This window comes from Haliotis rufescens, unplaced genomic scaffold (genome assembly GCF_023055435.1).
Source record: "Haliotis rufescens isolate VD_foot unplaced genomic scaffold, xgHalRufe1.0.p SCAF_16, whole genome shotgun sequence".
NCBI classification, from domain to species: Eukaryota; Metazoa; Mollusca; class Gastropoda; order Lepetellida; family Haliotidae; genus Haliotis; species Haliotis rufescens.
This window is the reverse complement of record NW_025963846.1, coordinates 27,215,225-27,234,996: the sequence shown is the minus strand read 5'-3', so window position 1 is coordinate 27,234,996 and position 19,772 is coordinate 27,215,225. Positions and strand designations below refer to the sequence as shown.

The 19,772-nt window shown below is 39.4% G+C and overlaps 1 protein-coding gene and 1 long non-coding RNA gene across 3 annotated transcripts in view; both read right to left on the bottom strand.

The window, feature by feature from the left end:
* LOC125381022 overlaps positions 1-8,719 on the bottom strand; it is a 44,988-nt gene extending 36,269 nt beyond the window's left edge. For both annotated transcript variants that reach the window (XR_007221640.1, XR_007221639.1), the window contains exon 1: positions 8,636-8,719. This is a non-coding gene — a long non-coding RNA (uncharacterized LOC125381022). The remainder of the gene's footprint in view (positions 1-8,635) is intronic.
* The window catches only part of LOC124113942 (splicing factor 3B subunit 4-like), a 143,113-nt gene that overhangs the window by 48,600 nt on the left and 74,741 nt on the right, over positions 1-19,772 (bottom strand). The gene's annotated exons all lie outside the window — the stretch shown is intronic.

Here is a 19,772-nt window from a genome sequence, read left to right as displayed (position 1 = left end):
TTTTTGCATGGTTATTTTATATCAACGTTCAGCAGTCCGCAGTATTTATGTAGGTAAACACATTCAACATTAGCTTTCCATATTTCTCTGTATGAAGAATTGTTTTGTCCCATTCACGTCTAAGTAAGGTTACAGCATACTTATGCACATGAAACCTATAAGCGATTCCAGGTAGTTTGGGCCTCCCCTTACAACTCTTCATTTTTGGATGTTTCGCGATCGACCGTTTATTATAGACAATAATACTTTGCAAGAGAGCGGTGGCACAAACAGGGTTGACAAAATTGTGATAAACAAAGAACATGAAATCGTGGAAACTGGTGAAACGCGACCCAGAAAACTTGGAGCAAGGGTAGAGGAATTTATGAAGGAGTTTATGCCGTCAGAACCAAATTCAACGAATCGGCAGTTCAGTCCAACCAAGAAGGATTTAAACCTCATTCACACAGCTGAACGAAACAACAGGTTATGTCGTTAACTGCTGCGTAAACATTAATGTAAATATGACTGCAGAGGTTTCTAGATTAGTATATGAGAAGTTGACTGACGATTTACCCAATGTGGTTTGATATCAATGAGAAATTGTTCACCAATATTTAATTTTAACAGTACATTGGAGACAGTTGTAGAACATGACCAACAGCTGTAGGAGTACCATTTGTTCATCTCACCGTAGTGTTTTATAATTAAACCATATTTTTTCAATACTACGATATGAATGATCACATAACCTCTACTCTACTACATGAATGACGATTCAACAAACATGCACGTTCGCTCAACAAATGTTTCAATTCAAATTCATGTGCTGTTTTGCATTTTAAACAAATAAGGATTAAAACTGTTTATAATACATGGAACTTGTGATGTCAGCGATAAACAATATTCACCACTCACTCGTGTATTCATATGGGGCAGTTGTGGTGAGGTAGAATGGTTGAAGCGTTGGCTTGTCACACAAAAATCCCGCCTCGGTTGTGAGGCTTCCTCACATCTGATTTATGCCAATGTAGGGTGTCACTTCATGCTAGAATAATGATCACTTACTCCTACTCATTTCGCCAGGGGTGCTCCCATCCTTGTTTAGTAATAAAACTGTCAGCATCTTATCAGCAGTTACGAGCTCATGGTCATCAGACATGCCGATGTCCACTCCCCATGGCACAAGCCTCTTACTATAAACAAACAGCCGCAAGGGGCTGATTAGCCCTGCTCCACGTCTGTACTGAATGATACATCCATGGATGTATAGTCATTTTATCTTTATGACAGTGAAGATAAGCTAACAGTACACCGATCTTTTATTGGGACAACTGGTTCTATTCATTTCTATAATCTAAGAATTATTCCCCATGAATGGAATAATCGTTATGAGTGAGTGAATTGGGTTTAACGCTGCTTTAGGTATAACAGTATTCGAGTTATATCACGGTGTGTCAGCTTAATGTGGGAGGAAAGCCCGAAGTGATGGAGGTCTCAGATGTTTACCACTTCGGTGAAATCCAGAGCAAGGATATGGTGCTGACAAAACTAAAAACATAATCGGGGCGAACCGGACTCGAACCTACAATCATAGGTTTATGGTGTGCCCAAGGGAGGCAACGCAGAACTGCGAATCACGGCGCCTTAGATGACTGGGCCACTTGTGCCCCCAATATTCGTTATGTTAAAATTGAAGACATACAAAACATATAAAGTCATGTCACATGTGACCCACATATGATAACGTGGATAGATGCACCTTTTTTTAATACATTTGATAAAGATTTAACAGTAAACAATATGATTCATCCATCCATTTTTACTTGTAATGCCAAGCATCTACGTTCACTTTCAGCTAAATCATATTGATAATGACCTTTTTGAGAATAATATTAGCTTCCTGATACTATAACCGCAACCAATAATTCCATACACTGACTAACTTGCAAGGAACAACGACCTGATTCACCTCTGGCCACAATGCAAGGAGTACTTTGGTAGAGTAACTATTATAGACCAGTGCTGCAAGCATATTTCTTTCTTCACTGTGTTTGGTATATTGAAGTTTGTTTATCTAAACATTTGTTGTTTCATCCCTTTAAAAATCGAGTCTAGACCAGACAATCCAGTGACTGACATCCTGAGCATCGATTCAGGCAATTGGGATACAATGACATGCAGCCTTTGTTAAATTGACATTTGTAAAGATATTTGTGTATAAAGGTATCTTGCCATTTTAGCGACACCTCGGGTAACACCTTCTTACTTGTCAAACAGTGGCAAAGGACAATGCTTGAAACGTATGGCAGTGCTGTTTTACTGGATGCAACATACAACACTAATAAGTACAACCTATCTCTGTATCAACTGGCAGTACAGACAGATTTGGTTAAGTTCCCAAATATGTGGGCTACAGACCTAACAATCTGTACCCCTGATCTCGCCCAAAGCACTTTGTGGGAAGTGCATGAGAAGCCACTCGGTAGCGGCCACTTTCCAATGCACAGAACCATAGGAAACATATATATCCAAACCCCAAATGAACCCCAAGAACCAAAATTCAATTACAACAAGGCACACTCAGTGCTCAATTCAAAGCACTATGCAAACAGATCAACCCATCAGATCTCAAAAATAAAGACCCCGAACAATACAGCCAAAACTTAACAGAATGCATAATCAACATTGAAAAAAACCTATCCCCTTGATAACACCAATAACAGGCAAAACAACGGTACCCTGGTGGACTGAATTTTTTTAGAAAAACTAGAAAAAAAAAGAAAAGCACATTTAATAAAGCTAAACGAGACTACACACATCTAAAGAGAGCCCATCAATTAAACCATCAAGTACAAAGCCTCGTCAAAATGGCAAAAGCCAAAAACTGGAAAAAAATCTGTGAAGAAATATACCATCACACAGACGCAAGCACAAAATACACGCAATCCAAGGCATTAAAGGAACCAAAAAACACACAACATAAATAACTCAACAAACCCTAAACAAGAAGCAAATAACCTAGCAAACCACTTCTCAGCCATTAGTAGTAATAGTAACTTCCCCAGGAAATTCCAAAAACAATTGAAAAATCAAAATAAACTCTCCAAATTACCCTTAGATGATAACCTATAAATTAACCAACAATATACACTAGAGGAACTACTCCAGGAACTTAATAATAGAAAAATAGGAACAGCCCCAGGACTAGACCTAACCTCATACCCAAAAATTAAACAGCTACCCAAAAACCTTCTGGAATCACTACTAAAACTATACAATCTCATCTACCAAAACGGTCAGGTTCCGACTTCATGGAAAGAGGCATTGGTCATCCCAATACCAAAGCCGAACAAACCGGCAAACGAGGCAAACTCTTACAGACTAATCTCCCTAACCTTAAACTTATGTAAAATCATGGAGGCAATTGTCAAAAATAAGACTCCAACAGTATCTAGACCAAAACAATATAAAAAACCAGCATCAAAGTGGATTCACGCCAGGCCGTTCAACCTAAGACAACCTCGACTGATTAGAACGAGACATCAAAACGGGTCAACTAAACCGACAATACACAGTAGGCATATTTCTAAACTTCTCTAAAGCTTTCAATATGGTATGGCATAACGGGCTAATACAAAAACTAAAAAAAGCAGGAATCAAAGGCCAAATAATAAACGATATCCAAGACTTCCTAATTACTTGCAAAATAACCGTGGGTGTCAACCAAACGCTATCCGACCAGTGTCCCTTAGAAAATGTGACACCCCAAGGTAGCATTCTAAGCCAAACACTCTTCAACATTATGATTAATGACCTATTCAAGGAAATACCCAATAAAATTCAAAATTCCAAATACGTGGATGATGGAGCCCCCTGGATCCGCAACAGAAGCATAAATATGGCTAAAATTATACTGCAGAATGCATTAAGTAAAATTCAAATATGGGCAAATAAATGGGGCTCCTCACTAAATGCTGAATAAACTACACGGATAGCATTCAAACACAGAAATATGCGTGCAAATACCCCCAAACTACAATCAAACAAAAAACCCATACAATTCCAAAAAGAAGCCAAATTTCTTGGACTAATCTGTGATGAACAACTCACCTCGGGTGCTCACATTAAAAACCTAACAAATAGATGCACTAAAGACCTGAACACACTACGCTGCCTGACAGGCTCCAACTGGGGGGCCTCCAAGGAGACCCTACTATCACTTTACAAATCACTAATTAGATCAAAAATAGACTATGGATGCCAAATACACAACACCTTAAACTCCTCATTAGGCGATAAACTAAACTCAATTCAATATTGAGCACTAAAAATAATAACATGCCACGCATATCGCTGCAGGCACTAACAGGCGAAATACCCCTGGATCTACGCCGAGAACACCCAACAATAAATTACTGGGCTTCAACCCAACAAAACCCACAAATCCAACAAATACTTAAAACCAACATAAGCCCAAGACTCCAACCTCTAGCTCGCAAAACCCCTCAATTAACACCTATCTCTAATCGCATAATAAATTACCTAAATACACACAACCTAAATAATTTAAAACTAGACACAGCACCAAATAACACCTTCAAACCCAACCACACTAGCATACATTCATGAAAATGGCCAAATTGGTGCCACATTTACACAGATCGGTCCTCTGACCCGGGCTCAAAAAGCACAGGATTCGGCATCCATATCGACAAACCAAAAAAATAAATAAAATCCTATAGGCTCCCAAATAATCAATCAATTATCACAGCCAAATTAACGGGGATAATAACAGCTCTGCACAGCGATCAAATAAATAGACACCGAAAAACCCTAATCCTTTCAGACTCATTAAGTGGGCTCCAGGTCATAAAAATAAAAACAAAAAAAAAACGCCCATAACTAATATAACAGATGATTAAAAGGGCCAACAATCTTGGCAATGAACACACAGACAAAGCAGCAAAATCAGCACTAAAATTAAAAGTAAGCATCAACCTACCAATATCCAAAAATTAAAAGTATCACAAAGGAGAAAATCTTCCAAAAGTGGCAAAATAACCATAAGAAATCTGACTGCAAACTAAAACACCTGCTACAAAAGTCACTCAAACAAACAAAAATCCATCATAAAACCAAAAACATGGACAGAGTAATAACTAAACTACAAACAGGCCACACTAAGTTAACTCCCACCTACATCAAATTAAAAAACCCGAAACTGGTAAATGCCCCCACTGCAACTAAAAAGAAACTCCTGAACATGTTATATTATATTGCACACATTACCAGCAACACAGAACACTCCAATCCACACTAAACTGCAACAATCAAATGACACTAGCAATGCTACTAAACCCCCTAAATGACTTACAAACTTTCAAAGCACTTGGCATCTATCTAATCAAAACAGGCCAACTCTGACGCATCTAAAAAAGTACAACAAACAAGCTGTCCATAAATACTAAAATTCTAAACCTATAAAAACACACAAAATCACAAAACTCCATTTAGTCCCAACCCCCACCCTTTTTGTATGGCATATTTCAATATTCCAAATTTGTTCTCCAAATTCAGTCAGCAACCCTAAAAAAGCACCCTAGGTTACCTCACCTTTTCGGACATACTCTTTTCAACCAATCACTAAATGGCCTGGCAGGCCCCTGCACGAAATACGCATATGTTGGAAAGTGCACATTAAATTCCCAATTTTAGTAAGTAAGTATGTAAGGTTAGGGGTCAGCAGTCGTATTAATTTGGAGATGTATTAATTTCAAGATCTACAATGTGCTAAACATGCTAAAAGACAACTGTTGAAAATGAAGTTAGTTTGTGATGACATTTGCTCTTTTTGTTACAAATTGTGGATTTGTATCTGAGAGTTTACATAATGTATATTCATGATATTTTGAAAATAGATATAATTTGAAGAAATTGGAAATATTATCTTACCATATCCCAAGCAGTTTACTTTAAAATCCCATCATTCATATGGCCAACTAATAGGACAGACAGACATATAGTTTATAAAAGTGTGACAAGTTAAATGCGAAGGTAAAGATTTTCAAAGCAAAGTAAAACATGTTTAACATCGTGCCATATTTTGGCTGATGAGATACTACTTATTGAAGACATTTTGCACAGTAAAAAACTATTCACAATGATATAATCGTCATAAAATGATGTAGAACAATAAACAATGCAAGTATCACATGAATAATTGTCGTCTTAAAAACATGTTTCTTATTATAGAAGTAATACATTTGAAATAATTTCATGCACTTAGGATTATTTTCAGACAACAGTTTAATAAAAAAATGTGGGTTAGGCATTGTAGAATTGTAACAAGATAAATTAATACTGTATCTTAGGTCTTTCTAAAAATTACACTCAGAAAGGAAATGAACTTCTTTTTCCTCTTTTTTTTTACACAAATAACAAGTTCTGAGCTCTCATGGATGGGGGTTGCATTGTGCCGACCTGTCTCCACGTGTAGAGTGAGGCTTCCACACATAGTCTGGGGAGATATTTCCTGAGATTTATGGACATATATAATGCTTTGCAAGTAAAGTTCAGGGACAAGATGTCTTTTTAAACATATGGTAACTGAGTAGTATATTTCCATGTTGAGGATTTGATGTATCATTCCAGAGGTGTTCAAAACAAGTACGTCCAATTATTATCTTGAGTGTTTTATTTTAAGAGATGTCACTTACTGAGTTGAGCCTGGCATAGATATAAAGTCGTGGATATCCAGATGCTTGCATATTTTAATGACAGTGTGAAAAATATATTTTTTTCTTCTTTTGCTATATTCTAAAACTGTGTGTGGCAGTCTATCATGTTCCCTTCTTTTGACTATTTGACAGTGATTCACATAAAGACTTTTTTCTGCCAGATTTGAACAGTAACTTCAGGTTATAACATTAGCATTACCCTATTTCATGATGAGGCACAAAGTGAAACAGATGGTAGATGTTCAGAAAGCATGGGGGTACATAGACTTTTTTATAACAATGTTGAGACCTTAATAAAATATTGAAAGGAGTTTGGGTATGATGCCAGAGTTATGCAATGTTTGTAGTAATGGCCTTTAGGGGCATATCTGATAGGCATTCAAACAGTTAACAGAATGACAATGATGTATTTATGTCGTAATGAAATTACATTGAAGACATAATGTGCTGCCATACAAATGTTATGTACATCTAAAGTGTCATATACTTTGTGAAGAATGAAGAATACAATAACATCTGATCAGAAATATTAATAGAATTGGTCATATTTGACTGTTAATTTAGAAATTAAGAAAAAAGAGTTTGCCTAAGCTGAATATTGTAAACTACTAGTAACCTATTTCAATACTAATAACCTATTTTCTGTTTGATGTTTTAATGCAGTCTTTCTTTGAAGTGTCCCATAATAAGTCACTTGAAGAAACTCTTTCAAATTGAAACAAAATAGATAGGCCTATAACCAGTGTTTAATAATACATAACCTAGGATAAAAGTCTCAATATAATTATCATGTGGAACATTATAATATTAATCTGAAGTAATATTCAAAATATGAATCAATTAGAAGCAATATTTTGTACTTATAAACCTACTTATTTTCTAACATTCTGAGGTTTTAAAATTACATTAGGCCATGACGAGATGTTTACTGGGTATAAAGATACATTATATTGCTCATATTATTAACTGTCGGTACAAGATGCTATGTGATGTCTGATTAAAACTTTCTAAATCACAACTTTGAAAAATTTACACAAATGGGAAAAAATCAGAACTGTGAAGCAGATCAAGATAAAATCAACTATTCTTTGCAAAACGAGCAACCATTTGATTTCTAAAATAATAATGACGCCTATTTTACTTAAACAAAATTACATATGCCTCGCAATGTGGGAAAACAAAATATGCAGATATGGGAAGAAAAGTGTTCAAAGAACATGGCCGGTAATATCGAAAACATTACGGTAGCTGGGTTCTGTCTATAAATGTCAGACAAACTTATCGCATGACTACCGTCTCAATACAACATATGACGTCCGCCACGCCTAACGTAAACACATAAACGACATGACCACTCAACTGACGATATATGCGCTGATTAATAGCGGAAAATTGATGGCATGTCCTTTTATCATAGTGTCATAAGCAGTCTTAAAACACGCGAACTGGCTGAGTTTAATTAGCTTGCAATATAAGACGCGAATTGGACACATGCGCTGAGTTGTCTCCCTTGAAAAGCGCGATAGTCTAAACTAACGCTAACACACTGTCTCGAAAAGTGTGTAAAATAGCGACGACCGTGAAAATAAGTCACACTATATTGACTAGATTTGTTGTGTGTGAGCAATGAACACTATACAGTTAGTGCAGTATACAATAGGGGATGTAGTATTCATGTTAGAAATAACAAAATAGTTTAATGCTAGGTGGAAATACAAAATAACACTGACATGTTTTATTCAATACAATTTGAGTGAATCTGTAGAACTAAGATATTATCACATATGTGACAGAAACGTATTTTCAAAAATGAAAATATTAACTACTGTTTTATTAAAAAGAATACCGTAACTTATGCCGTGTACTCCCGGTGACTCGTAGTCAATTTACCACCTTTATATTTCTTTATAACTTACCTATTGGTCGTGGAATGGGGGAAATGTTTATTCCCAGCTGGGTTCCTATCGCATGGTCGGCACGTGGGTGCATTTTGGTTTCAAGTTCCGGTCAGTGCGTTTGATAGGAGCGTTCTGATTGGGTGACGGGCGGATTGTTGACCAATCGCGTCTAGTGTAAGTACGGGAAGAGGTCAGAGGTCGGTTGGCGCGGCAAATATAAGGGGGCTTGACACCTGGGGTAGACTCAGGGCAGTCGCAGTTTGTACTCCAAGCTAGCAACACCTCTCCAGCCTACCAAGCCACCCAAGCCAACCAGCCACCAAGCCAACCTCACCCAGCAAAGCCTCCCAAGCCAGCACAGTTTCACTGATAGCCAGCAGAGGAGGTAATTATCAAAACACACACCCACATTCTCTCTTAAATCTTCTCACACCCAAGCCCGCAAATCCACAAAAACACTAAAAATCCTCATAGGTAAACAATAGGATAATCCACAACCCCTAAATAACAATCTCAAAAACCTAAACACATCTCAACAAACCTTCTCAACCAGTACCCACCACCTACTCCCTAAAAACACACTCTCACTACCAACTCACTCCACACAAACACACTCACCACATCCACTCACCTCACCCCACTAGCCGCAAAACATGTCCGACTCCCGCAACACTACCCAGGCAGACATCCACCAAACAGAATCACCCACACCTTCGGAAGCCCACAACACTTCCGGGAGGACATCCATCCCACTCATACCTGACGGTTTCGGCTCCAAATCACCAGTAGCTTCACCCATCAAAACAGCCGTATCGCCGATCCCCACAACAAACACCAAAAAAAGGAAGCTGGACAGTTCCAACACACAACCACCACCAAACACGTCGCCCGCATCCATCATCACCACATTCGCCCTTTACTTTTGCGCTACAGGCCCCATAAACGTCCTTTCAAAATGTCTCACAGCCAATAAAGTAGGAATCTGGTTCAAACAGCACAAAATTCACTTCGACAAAATTAAAGAGGCTAACAAAGGTTTCCAAATAATTTTCCCAGACCAGGACTCCCTAAACGCAGCCAAAAAAATCACCCAAATCTTCCAATACACAGTAACTCATCAAACCCCAAACTGGCAGCTATTCACTAGGGGCGTAATCAGAGTAAATCCTAAAGAAAACAACGAAGACTTAGACATGTACGCACAAGACGCTAACGATAACCAAGATATGTACCCCCAACCTAAAATAACTAGCACCCGAAGAATAACTTCAAATAGAAACGGTAAAATCTCAAACACACCAATAGTCATAATCAATTTCCAAAAATCAGCTAAATATCCAGAAGCACCTAAATTTATCTCCTTCGGAGCAACCACTAAATTAGAAGTCAAACCATACATAAAACAAGTTAAACAATGCTCTAACTGTCTCCAATACAACCACACAGCCAATCAATGTAAATTCCAAAAAACTAAATGCAGGAAATGCGCCCAAACTGACTGCCCAGGGACATGCACACCCTGGTGCATACACTGTAAAAGCATACAACATTCCTCACTATCCAACCACTGCCCTCATAGACACACCCTCACACAACAGGCCAACAAACACATCAATATCGACACGGCCAAACTCCAAACAAAAAGACAATCACAGCATACAAAACAACCTCTGCTACCCACACCACAACCAAACAACACCCCACACTTAAACTCGGCATGGGATGGCATCCTGCAAAGAGTACACCCAGCACCCAAAACACACATCCACCACACGTCCATCCCACAACCCTCCACTAGCACATTCACAACATCCACACCTGCACGCAAAACAAGCAACAATACGCCCACCACAACCCAACCCGGCACCATACAAACCACAGCCGCTATGGCAACAACAACCGATCCCAAGCAATCACAACCCGAAAACCTAGACAGTAAGGAAACCACATCCAGACCACTACCACAAGCACGCACGCAAACCACCCCCATGGAATGTGAGGAAACTAAACTTAACAACACAGAAGAATATGAATGCACAACCGAGGAAGACATAAACGAAATAACTCTCTCAACCCCCCAAAAAACCAAAACCTTTAAACACAGGCCTCAGCAAATATCAAACAACAAACTAAACAACTTAACCATCCTTCTCGCATACATGCTAAAGGAAATAAACCCAAACGCTAGCACTAAAGCCTTCTATACCGTAGCAAATAAGCTTAAACTGACAACCCTTACCTACGAATTCTTCAGCATAGGCCTCGAATTAGTTAGCCCTACCTCAACCAAGTAAAAACCCCTAGCCTAAATCAAAACCTAACCTCCAAACACTAAAAGCCCAAATAATGGAAGGCCTAAACATATTTCAGTGGAATGCCAATGGACTAAATTCCCACGGCCACGAACTAAAAGCAAATTTTAAACAAGATAAGGGTCCGCACATTGCCTGTATCCAAGAAACCAAATTCTCAAAAAAATCTAAATTCACTCTACCAAACTACAACTCAGTTAGAACAGACCGAGCCAAACCTAAAACCGCTAGAGCCGCAGGAGGATTAATAATACTAATCAGAGAAGACATTAACTATGAAGAAATCAAAATAAACACACCAAACCTAGAAGCAAACGGCATCCAAATAACTCTCAAAAACCAAAAAATAAACATCATTAACATATACCACTGGGCAGAACAAAAAATTCAAGCTGAGGACCTAAACAAATTACTGCAAATAAGCAATAAATCAACTATATTCCTAGGAGACTTTAACGCTCACCACCCCACCTGGAGCATAGATGAAAAAATAGATAATCATGGCAAACTAATCTCTGAATGGATAGAAACAAATAACCTTGTACTCCTAAACAATAACCAACCAACTAGATACGATAAGAAAAACCTTAAAATGTCGGCTATCGACCTAACCATATGCACCCCAGATCTGGCCCAAAGTACTCAATGGGAAGTTCACGACGCCCCACTAGGTAGTGACCACTTCCCTATAAACATTACCATAGGCAATACAAACGTTCCTACCCAAACAGAAAACCTAGAACCAAAATTCAACTATAACCAAGCTAACTGGGACAAATTTCAGGATATCTGCAACCAAGCCAACCTAACCAAACTAGAAAATAAGGACCCAGAAATCTACTGCAAAAACCTAACAGACTACATAATTAACGCAGCCAAAGCATCAATACCTTATAAAACAAATAACGTAGGCAAACCCTCGGTACCATGGTGGAACGAGGAAATAGAACAAACTAGACGCAAACGTAAAACAGCCTTCAATAGAGCCAAACGCGACCATAACCATATAACGGTAGCTCACGAACTAAACCACAAGGTCCAAAAACTAGTCAAAATAGCTAAAACCAAAGATTGGAAATTATTTTGTGAAGGAGTAAATAATCGCACAGATGCCAGAACAGTCTGGCGAAAAATCCACGCCATTAGAGGCTTAAAACGTCACAAAAAAACACCCAACATAAACAATTCAACGAACCCTACCGAAAAGGCAAATAACCTAGCAAACCACTTCTCGGCCATAAGCAGCAACAATAACTTCAGCGAAAAATTCCAACAAAAACTTAAAGCAGAAACCAAACCTACTAAAGAACCAAATAATGATAACCTCGAAATAAACCAACCTTACTCAATGGAAGAACTCCAGTACGTACTCCAAAATAGGAAAAAGGGAACTGCCCCAGGACTAGACCTAACATCCTACCAAATAATCAAAAAACTCCCCCCCAACCTACTCCAGGCACTACTTAAACTATATAACCTAATCTATCAAAACGGACAGGTACCAACTCCCTGGAAACAGGCACTAGTCATCCCTATCCCTAAACCCGATAAACCAACTAACCAGGCAAATTCTTATAGACCAATATCCCTAACCTCAAACCTATGTAAAGTAATGGAATCTATGGCCAAAAATAGACTACAACACTACTTAACTCAAAATAACATCATAAACACAGATCAAAGCGGTTTCACTCCTGGCCGCTCAACCTTAGATAATCTCGCCCGACTAGAACAGGACATCAAGACAGGACAACTCAACAAACAATACACAATAGGCATCTTTCTGGATTTCTCCAAAGCATTCGACATGGTTTGGCACAACGGGCTAATACAAAAACTTAAAAAAATAGGACTAAAAGGACAAATAATAAACTACATTCAGGACTTTCTAAACGAACGTAAAATAACAGTGGGGATAGACCATACTCTATCGGACCAGTGTCCCCTAGAAAATGGCACTCCCCAGGGCAGTATCCTCAGCCCCACACTCTTTAATATAATGATAAACGATCTCTTCGAGGGCCTATCCCCTAAAATAAACACATCCAAATTCGCGGATGATGGCGCCCTCTGGATCCGCACAAAAAGCATTAATATGGCCCAAAATTTACTCCAAAAATCTCTTAATAAAATACAACAATGGGCTGACAAATGGGGCTTCTCCCTTAACTCAGAAAAAACAACAGGAATAGTATTCAAACATAAAAACATGAAACCCGCCTCCCCAATCCTCCAGCTAAACAACCAAACAATCAAATTTCAAAAACAAACCAAATTCTTAGGACTTATTTTCGATGAACATCTCACCTGGGATGCTCACATCCAAAACCTAACAACTAAATGCAGTAAAGACCTAAACACCCTAAGATGCCTCACTGGCTCAAACTGGGGAGCCTCCAAAGATACCCTCCTCTCTCTCTACATATCACTAATTAGATCAAAACTAGACTACGGCTGCGCCATATACAACACCCTAAACAACTCTCTATCTAAAAAACTTGACTCAATACAATATCAGGCTCTCAAACTAATTACACGCACCCAACATGGCACCTCCTACACTTCACTTCAGGCCTTAACAGGAGAAATGCCACTAAGTCTACGCAGGGAACAGCTAAGCTTAAATTTCTGGGCCGCATCCCAATCAAACCCTCTAATCCAAAACTTAATAAACCAAAATATCAGCCCCAAAAACCAAGCTCTATCTCGTAAACACCCCTTACTTACCCCAATATCCCAAAGAATAACAAACTACCTAAATGAACACCAAATTAAAAATCTTAAACAAAACTGCAAACAATCAAATATCTTCACCCCTAAACTTAAAATACCCAAAATAGACACAACACTAGCTAGCCAAATAAATAAACAAACCGACCCAAACATAGCTAAAACCACCACACTAGCATACATACACGAAAATTGGCCAAATTGGTGTCACATTTACACGGACGGATCTTCAGATCCGACCTCCAAACACACAGGTTTCGGAGTCCATACCACACAACCAACTAAAACTACACAATCCTTCCGACTCCCAAACAACCAATCAATATTCACGGCAGAACTAATGGGCATGGCCTCAGCCCTCCATAGTCAAGAATCCAAAAACCACAATAAAATCCTAATACTTACCGACTCCCTAAGTGGACTGCAAGCCCTCCAAAACAAAAATACCAAAAACCGACCTAAATTAATAAATCTAATACTTAAAAGCTCCAACGACCTAACTAACGCAGGCAAACAAATAACCTTCTTGTGGATACCCGCCCACGTAGGAATATACGGTAATGAAAACGCCGATAAGGCAGCTAAACTATCCCTCAAAATCCCAGAAATAAGCTTAAACTTACCCATCTCAAAATCAGAAATTAAAAGTGTAAATAAGCAAAAAATCACCAAAAAATGGCATAACCTATATCTTAACTCAAATAGCCAAATCAAAAAGGTACTCAGCAAACCACTAACCAAACCAAAAATTCACCATCCATCAAAAAAAATCGACAGAGTAATCACTAAACTCCAAACAGGACACACCAACCTAAATAACCACCTAAAAAAAATAAAAAAACATACTACAGGTAACTGCCCACACTGCAAACAACTAGAAACCCCAGAACACGCACTCATCTACTGCACACACTACCTAACACATCGAACCGCATTACAAACCACCCTCAATCTAAACAAGGCTCTCACTCTAGAAGCAATACTAAACCCACAAAATAAACTAGAAAACTTCAAGGCCTTAGGCGTATTCTTAATCAAAACGGAACTAATAAAACGCATCTAAAAACACTATAATCCACCTAATCAAAATTACATAAACACACAAACATCCACCATACCCAGCTCCCTTAGTTCTCCTCCCCTACCCCATTGGCATCTATTCCAAATCTCAAAATTCCCAAATTCTATATAAGCAACCCCTAAAGCCCCCTCTTGGGTTGCGCACACCACTTTCGCCCCTTTCGGAAACACATTAAATGGCCTGGCCGGGCCCGTGTGCGAAATACGCATCAGTCGGAAAGCGCACGTTAAATCTCCAAAGTAAGTAAGTAAGTAAGGGGTAGACTGTCTTGCGTTATTGGTTGATCGATACAGGTGAGGTGACCGCACCACTCATAACTCCGTGACGGAGTTAGTTCCCAGTAGATCTGTGGGGATCTATGTCCAAATGTTCTTTAATAAAATATGAGAGGAATTTGGTAGAGTTAAGACTCTTTGGGAAACCGGTAAGATAGTGGGCGGGACGGGTGACATTTTACGGAAGTGTAGTGCATAGCAGGGATGCAGGATTATCTTGGGAGTGATGTAGGGCAAACTGGCTAGGTAGAAAAGTGGTCAAAACAGCATGTTGGGTAATTTTAGGATTTTGAGGGTGGGGGCTAGGTTTATAATTTGAGTTTCCTTGATTTATTGAATAAACTATATATTTTGTTACTCTGACTTTGTTTATTTATTTTTCTAATCACTCCTCTACATCCTAAAAGAACTGGGAAATAGGTCGGTTGTAGGTTAAGAATGACGAACACAACGCAAAGCATGAGACATTGTTTGTGACAGCCGTTCCTATTACATTTGGTGCCGTGACCCGGATTGTAGATGTGAAGTGTTTATTTTTTTGGTAGGGTACATAAGAAGTTAGAATAAATGGAAGCTGCTTACAATTTGTCTGGCCCCTCTGATTTATTAGTACCCTCAGTAATGGAGGACGCTTATTATGATGTACCATCTGTCAGTAGGTTGCCATATACCTCAACACCTTACCATGGTTCACAACAGGTTATCCAGCCACTATTGATAGATCTTGGGGAGGGAGACCTGGAGCAGGTACATGCTGGTCCTACCGGTACAGGGAATGTGACTTTCCAAATTCTGGTGTGGATTCCCAGCAGCTGTCAAATCCTGGTGGTAACAGTAGTAGATCTGTTAGGTTTGAGTCATTGCAACTACAGGGTGGGCAAGGTAAACCATCAATGACACCAATAGGTACAGTACATATGGGTAGCACAGTGGGAACAGCAAATTCTTCCAGATATCAGAGTAGGGTTAGGGAACAAAGTTTTTGTTCTAGGGTTCAGAGACGGGAAAAACAACCTGATACGTTTGATGGAAAAAAAACAGAGTGGCAGGATTATATTGTTCATTTTGAGCAAGTAGCATGGAATGGTTGGAATGAGTATGAAAAAGCTCAGCAATTGTTAATGGGTTTGCGTGGTACACCACATGCTTTACTTAGTAATCTTACTTATGGTCAGCCGAGCAATTATGTAGCAATCAAAAATGTTCTGACACAACGGTTCAATCCAAAATAGAGGAGTGTAGCATATCGCTGCGAGTTCCGAAATAGGCGTCAGGGCAAGGACGATTCGGCTTCTGACTATGGGTATCAGCTTCGTAGATTAGCTTTGCTTGCTTATCCTGAAATCCCATATACTTCCCTTGAGCTTCAAATTATAGATCAATATGTTTCGGGTCTAAACATTCTCGAGATGAAAAAAAGGGTAACTTTTAGTCATCCCCAGACTCTAGAACAGGCTATATCCTATGCGATGGAGTATGAAGCAGCTGAGGACAGTAGGTTCAAGAAGCCATTTGGTACCTGTAGTAAAATTTGTGCTGTCAAATTGGAAGAAACAGAAACCCAAGATCAAGCAAACAAAGGGCTTACTTTAGAGGCAATAACCGAATTGATTGATCAAAAGTTTGAAACATTCAAGCAAACTATGCTGAAGCTGAAACCCAATGATGAAATTAGAAGGGGCGCTTGCTTCTACTGTAAAAAAGTGGGTCATTTTGCTAGGGAGTGTTCAAAATTGGAGAAAAACAAGGACAATGCTGAAAAGGGTACGACCATTGTGTCGGGAAGCTAATTTGGGCTGAGGTGACGGCCGACACTTCAGCTCAGTCTTGTCAGGTTCAGAAACCTGAAGGCCTAGCTGAGAGTAGTGATGTTTTTGAGTTGCCTAGTGGTAACAGTGAGGGGTCCCCAGGCCGTACTAAGGAAATTGTCTATGTACGTAATGTTCAGGGGGATCAAAAGTGCCTTTATGCAAATATTGCATTGAATGGTGGTCAAAGTTCTATGCTTATTGATACAGGTTCTCCCATTTCTCTTTTGTCCAGTCAGGAATTTGCCAGACTGGGTTTTGTCATGATCTGCTGGTGGAAAGTGAAATAAATCTGGTTACGGCAAATGGTAAGCAGTTGGAAGTCAAGGGTCAGGCCATATTTGATTTTGAGGTTGATGGTCTGTGTTTTGGACACCGTTTTGTTGTGGCTGATCTTGACGGTCTAACTGGCCTTTTCGGTATGGACTTTTTCGAGAAATACAACGGGGATATTTTGAAAACAGCTAAAGGCAAAATCAGGTTATTCAAACAAACATCCTCTGGTTGTGCTAGAATAAGGCTTATAGAGAAGGCAAAAGTTCCCGCACAGTCCAAAATGATTCTGGAGTGTAAGGTTGATAGGTTTCCGTTGCTCTTGGAGGAGAGTGCAGTTGAACCAAATAGACATTGGCAGGGTCAAGGGTTGTTTGTAGCCAAAGGTTTAGTGCAACCATGTCTGGACAAGGTCATTGTGTCGGTATTGAATTAGAATGATAAGTCTGTACACATAGGTCCATCTGCAGTGATGGGAACCCTGAGTCCTGTAGATAAAGTCATTGAGGTTGCACAGGAGAAGACGTCCACAGACAATGGACACAAACTTGCCCCTCACTTACAATCCCTGGTGGATGGTAGTTTGGCTGAGTTGACCTCTGATCAGAAACAGTCCTTGTCAAATCTAGTTAGTCAATTTGAGGATATATTTATTGGACAGGATGGTGCAATTGGTCAAACTGATCTTGTCACACATGATATTAAAACTGGAGAGGCTCCTCCAACAAAATTACCTCCTCACTGAGTTCCCTTAGCTAGAAAGACCGTAGTTGAGGAAGAGGTTGGCAAGATGCTGGAACGGGGCATCATAGAACCAAGTGACAGTCCCTGGTCAGCCCCGGTTTGTATGGTTAGAAAAAAAGATGGCTCGTGTAGATTTTGCATAGATTTGAGAAAATTGAATGCGGTCACGCAGAAAGATGCGTACCCTTTGTCCAGAATAGATGATACACTTGACACACTTAGCGGGAATAAATGGTTAAGTACGCTTGATTTGACTAGTGGCTACTGGCAAGTAAAAATGGACCCAAAAGACAAAATGAAAACTGCCTTCACAACGCATCTAGGCTTATTTCATTTTAATGTTATGCCCTTTGGCTTAACAAATGCGCCTGCCACGTTTGAAAGACTTATGAACAAAGTTTTGGGGTTATTGAAATGGAAAAGTGTCTTTGCTATCTTGATGATGTCATTGTGTTTGGAACTGATTTTGAAAGTGCCCTAACAAATCTTAGGTTAGTGTTTACCAAGCTCAGAGGGGCGAATTTGAAGCTAAAACCAAAGAAATGTTTACTTTTCCAAACACAAGTTACCTTTTTGGGTCATTTAGTCTCTCAAGATGGAGTTCAGTGTAACCAGGAAAAAAACTGAGGTGATAAAAAAGTTGCCAAAACCAGAAAACCAAACTGAAATTTCTTAGGTTTAGTGGGTTACTATCGGCATTTTGTAGAGAACTTTTCAGAGATAGCCTCACCATTGATTGGGCTTACTCGCAAAAGGGCTACTTTTGTTTGGAATGATAAGTGCCAGCAAGCATTTGAGACATTGAGGCAGAAATTGCTTTCGGCCCCAATATTGTCATTTTCAGAGGATTAGGGTTTGTTCGTATTATATACACCTGGAACTTAATTAAGCGCCACCCATATTTATATCAATGAGTCAACCTTGTTGCAACCTAACAAAAAAATCCTTTTACATACGTGTGTCTAGTGATGTTCAATGCTTAAAAGGGACACTAATCACAGAGAAAACATGAGTTTGAAGCATACTGATGAATTTTATTATCAAATGGTCACATTTTAGAAAAATAAATAATTTGCACCAAAAACAAAGTGAAAATTACTTTTTTCACACAGCGGTTACTGAAATGGTTGCTTCAAATTTGAATCAGTGGAATCCTGGAACAATGTCTAAAGAAGCCCAAAACACAGTTTATGTCAATATTTGGTGTGTCCTCCTTGTGCACGAGTAACGTCAGCCAAACGCTTCCTCATTCCCTGAATCAAACGTTGAACTTGACGTTGAGGTATTCTAGCCCACTCCTCATGCAAAGCAGCATCGAGTTCACGTAAATTTTGGACAGGTGGGTCTCTTTCTCGAATTTGACGGCCTAAAATGTCCCAAAGATGCTCTATGGGATTGAGATCAGGACTTCGTGCTGGCAGAGAAAATGTCTCAATCGCATTCTGACGTAAACATTCGCGGACAGCACGTGATCTGTGAGGTCGGGCATTGTCATCCATGAATATCGGTCTTGTGGCCAATGGATGTTTATCAAAATGGGGAATAACTGCCGTCTCCAAGATATCATGCTGATATCGAGGTCCGTTAAGAGTGCCATGCACACTGATCAAGTCCAGTTTACATGAGAAAGATACACAACCCCGCACCATTACGGACCCACCACCAAAAGGAATGGTTTCAAGGATGTTGCGTTCGGCCATGGCTGTATTTGGATGCCTCCAGACACGTGTACGCCCGTCCACCATGTGCAAAAGGAACCGGCTTTCATCCGAAAAATGAGCTCTCCTCCATGATCGAATGTTCCAGTTCTGACGTTGAGTTGACCACGCCAAACGTCTGTGTTCCTGTGTTAACAGTGGACGTTTGATTGGTCTTCTGGCTCCATACCCCGCTGCCTTCAAACGAATTCGGACGGTTCTGGTTGAAATTGCT